The sequence below is a fragment of the Arachis ipaensis genome, chromosome B1 (genome assembly GCF_059453495.1).
Source record: "Arachis ipaensis isolate K30076 ecotype BB chromosome B1, ASM5945349v1, whole genome shotgun sequence".
NCBI classification, from domain to species: Eukaryota; Viridiplantae; Streptophyta; class Magnoliopsida; order Fabales; family Fabaceae; genus Arachis; species Arachis ipaensis.
Genome location: NC_142436.1, coordinates 59,992,408 through 59,997,271, shown reverse-complemented (window position 1 = coordinate 59,997,271; position 4,864 = coordinate 59,992,408). Strand labels below are relative to the sequence as shown.

General features: G+C 36.2%; 1 non-coding gene across 1 annotated transcript; it reads left to right on the top strand.

Annotated features, from left to right (window-relative positions):
- Positions 1-1,492: 1,492 nt before the first annotated feature.
- Positions 1,493-1,600, top strand: LOC148576739 (small nucleolar RNA R71). The gene has a single exon (XR_015904164.1). It is a non-coding gene; the product is annotated as a small nucleolar RNA R71 (small nucleolar RNA).
- Positions 1,601-4,864: the final 3,264 nt, after the last annotated feature.

Genomic DNA, 4,864 nt, shown 5'->3' with positions numbered 1-4,864 from the left:
CTTGGGTTTTGAATACAAGGGAGTTCTCATTCCATTGAAGGAATATTTCACCTCTGTCAACATCAATCACAGCTCTTGCTGTGGCCAGGAAAGGTCTTCCTAGGATGATGGATTCATCCTCTTCCTTTCCAGTATCCAGGACTATGAAATCAGTAGGTATGTAAAGGCCCTCAACCTTTACTAATACATCTTCTACTTGTCTATAAGCCTGTCTTTTTGAGCTGTCTGCCATCTCTAATGAGATTTTAGCAGCTTGCACCCCATAGATTCCCAGTTTCTCTATTACAGAGAGGGGCATGAGGTTTATCCCTGAACCAAGGTCACATAGAGCCTTAAAGATCATGGTGCCTATGGTACAGGGTATTATGAACTTTCCAGGATCCTGTCTCTTCTGAGGCAATGTCAGTTGATCCAGATCACTTAGTTCATTGATGAACAAGGGAGGTTCAACTTCCCAAGCATCAATGCCAAATAATTTGGCATTCAGCTTCATGATTGCACCAAGAAACTTGGCAGTTTGCTCTTCAGTGACATCCTCATTCTCTTCAGAAGAGGAATACTCATCAGAGCTCATGAAGGGCATAAGGAGGTTCAATGGAATCTCTATGGTCTCTAGATGAGCCTCAGAGTCCTTTGGTTCCCCAGAGGGAAGCTCCTTATTGATCATTGGACGTCCCAGGAGGTCTTCCTCCTTGGGATTCACGTCCTCTCCTCTCCTCACAGGTTCGGCCAGGGCACTTATGTCAATGGCCTTGCACTCTCCTTTTGGGTTCTCTTCTGTATTGCTTGGGAGAGTACTAGGAGGGATATCAGTGATCCTTTTACTCAGCTGGCCCACTTGTGCTTCCAGATTTCTAATGGAAGACCTTGTTTCATTCATGAAACTTACAGTGGCCTTAGATAGATCAGAGACTAGATTTGCTAAATTAGAAGCATTTTGTTCAGAGTTCTCTGTCTGTTGCTGAGTTGATGATGGAAAAGGTTTGCTATTGCTAAACCTGTTTCTTCCACCATTATTAAAGCCTTGTTGGGGCTTTTGATCCTTCCATGAGAAATTTGGATGATTTCTCCATGTTGAGTTATAGGTGTTTCCATAAGGTTCACCTAAGTAATTTACCTCTGCTATTGCAGGGTTCTCAGGATCATAAGCTTCTTCTTCAGAAGATGCCTCTTGAGTACTGTTGGATGCAGCTTGCATTCCATGCAGACTCTGAGAGATCATATTGACTTGCTGAGTCAATATTTTATTCTGAGCCAATATGGCATTCAGAGTATCAACTTCAAGAACTCCCTTCTTCATAGGCGTCCCATTACTCACAGGATTCCTTTCAGAAGTGTACATGATCTGGTTATTAGCAACCATGTCAATGAGTTCTTGAGCTTCTGCAGGCGTTTTCTTTAGGTGAATGGATCCACCTGCAGAAGTATCCAATGACATCTTAGATAACTCAGACAGACCATCATAGAATATATCCAGGATGGTCCATTCTGAAAGCATGTCAGAAGGACACTTTTTGGTCAACTGTTTGTATCTTTCCCAAGCTTCATAGAGAGATTCACCTTCTTTCTGTCTGAAGGTTTGAACATCAGCTCTAAGCTTGCTCAGCTTTTGAGGAGGAAAGTACTTGGCTAAGAAAGCCGTGACCAGCTTATCCCAAGAGTTCAGGCTGTCTTTAGGTTGAGAATCCAACCATAATCTAGCTCTGTCTCTTACAGCAAAAGGGAAAAGCATGAGCCTGTAGACTTCAGGATCTACTCCATTAGTCTTAACAGTATCACATATCTGCAAGAATTCAGTTAAGAACTGAAAAGGATCTTCGGATGGAAGTCCATGAAACTTGCAGTTCTGCTGCATCAGGGAAACTAATTGAGGTTTCAGCTCAAAATTGTTTGCTCCAATGGCAGGAATGGAGATGCTTCTTCCATGTAAATTGGAATTAGGTGCAGTAAAGTCACCAAGCATTCTCCTTGCATTGTTGTTGGGTTCGGCTGCCATCTCCTTTACTTGTTCGAAATTTTCAATCAAGTTGTCTCTGGATTGTTGTAATTTAGCTTCTCTTAATTTTCTCTTTAGAGTCCTTTCAGGTTCTGGATCAGCTTCAACAAGAATGCCTTTTTCTCTGTCCCTGCTCATAAGAAAAAGGAGAACAAAAGAAAAGAAGAGGAGTCCTCTATGTCACAGTAAAGAGGATCCTTATTGTTAGTAGAAGAAAAGAAGAAGAAATTCGAACACAGATAGAGTAGGGGGTTCGAATTTGGTGATGATGTGAGGAAGTAATGTTAGTTAATGAATGAATAAATAGAATAGGATGAGAGAGAGGGGGGGGAATTTTCGAAAATTATTTTTGAAAAGGAGTTAGTGACTTTTGAAAATTGGTTTTTTGAAAGTTGTTAGTATTTTATTTATTTTTTTTTTCGAAATTTTTGAAATAAAAAATAAAAAATAAAAATAATTAGTTAATAAAAAAGAATTTTTTTGAAAAAGGGGAAGATATTTTCGAAAATTAGAGAGAGAGAGTTAGTTAGGTAGTTTTGAAAAAGTTAAGAAACAAACAAAAAGTTAGTTAGTTAGTTGAAACAAATTTTGAAAAGATAGGAAGTTAGGAAGTTAGAAAAGATATTTTGAAAAGATATTTTTGAAAAAGATAAGATAAGAAGATATTTTTGAAAAGATATGATTGAAATTAGTTTTGAAAAAGATTTGATTTTTAAAATCTCAATTAATGACTTGATTCATAAGAAATCACAAGATATGATTCTAGAACTTCAAAGTTTGAATCTTTCTTAACAAGCAAGTAACAAACTTCAAATTTTTGAATCAAAACATTAATTGATTAGTTATTTTCGAAAATTTTGTATAAAAATAAGAAAAAGATTTTTGAAAAATATTTTTGGAATTTTCGAAAATAACTAAAAATTTTGAAAAAGATTTGATTTTTGAAAAAGATTTTGAAAAAGATAAGATTTTCAAATTGAAAATTTGATTTGACTCATTGGCAACAACTTGATTTTAAAAAATTTTGAAAAAGTCAATCCAAATTTTCGAATTTGATGAGAGAAAAAGGGAAAGATAATTTTTTTGATTTTTGAAATTTTTATGAAAAACATGAAAATTATGCAATGCATGAAATTTTTAGATCAAAACAATGAATGCATGCAAGAATGCTATGAATGTCAAGATGAACACCAAGAACACTTTGAAGAACATGATGAACATCAAGAACATATTTTTGAAAAATTTTTAATGCAAAGAAAACATGCACGACACCAAACTTAGAATTCTTTAATGCTTAGGCACTAAGAATTCAAGAATGCATATGAGAAACATGAAAAGACACAAAACAAAAAATCATCAAGATCAAACAAGAAGACTTACCAAGAACAACTTGAAGATCATGAAGAACACTATGAATGCATGATATTTTCGAAAAATGCTAAATGCATATGCATGTGACACCAAACTTATAATATGACTCAAGACTCAAACAAAAAACATGAAATATTTTTTATTATTATGATTTTATGATTTTTTTGGATTTTTAACTTATAATTTTCTAAAATTATTTAGAAAAAAGAAAAATAAGGATTCAAAATTTTTAATATGAATTCCAGGAATCTTATGCTCTAAAGCTCCAATCAAAGGGTCAGGCATGGCTTAATAGCCAGCCAAGCTTTAGTATGTAAATCAGAAACAGTAGCAGGTGGATTAACTCCAACTAGCTTGCTCTTGATAACAAATTGCTGCCTCAGTCCAAATAAATTTAGACATGGCTTTACAGCCAGCCAGGATGCAACATATAATTACATGGGCTGAAGTGATTAGTTGAATGCCAATCCCAAAGTAGTTTGGGTATGGCTTTACAGCCAGATATGATTCAACATATTTCATGAAACACTAGAATTCATTCTTAAAAATTTTGAAGCCATAGAATAATTTATTTTTGAAAACATTTTTGTTATTATTTTTTTTTTCGAAAACATATGAGAGATTTTTGAAAATATTTTTGAAAAATTTTTGAAAAGAAAATAAAAAGAAAATTACCTAATCTGAGCAACAAGATGAACCGTCAGTTGTCCATACACAAACAATCCCCGGCAACGGCGCCAAAAACTTGGTGCACGAAATTGTGATCCCATTAATGTAGTACTCTTTGTTATTGTATGGAATCATTATTATGGCTCTTTACTATGTGTGGACACAACTCCGTACAACTAACCAGCAAGTGCACTGGGTCGTCCAAGTAATACCTTACGTGAGTAAGGGTCGAATCCCACGGAGATTGTTGGTATGAAGCAAGCTATGGTCACCTTGTAAATCTCAGTTAAGTTGACTCATATGGGTTACAATATATTATGTAAATAAAACATAGAGTGGGGATAGAGATACTTATGTAAATTCATTGGCAGGGATTTCAGATAAGCGAATGGAGATACTTTTCGTTCCTCTGAACCTCTGCTTTCCTGCTATCTTCATCCAATCAGTCTCACTCCTTTCCATGGCTGGCTGTATGCAAGGGCATCACCGTTGTCAGTGGCTACATCCCCTCCTCTCAGTGAATCATATGCTCACACACCCTGTCACGGCACGGCTATTCATCTGTCGGTTCTCGATCATGCTGGAATAGGATTCACCCTCCTTTTGCGTCTGTCACTAACGCCCAACAATCGCGAGTTTGAAGCTCGTCACAGTCATTCAATCATTGAATCCTACTCAGAATACCACAGACAAGGTTTAGACCTTCCGGATTCTCTTGAATGCCGCCATCATTCTAGCTTACGCCACGAAGATTCTGGTTAGGAGATCTAAGAGATATTCATTCTAGCTTAATTCATGTAGAACAGAAGTGTTTGTCAGGCACGCGTT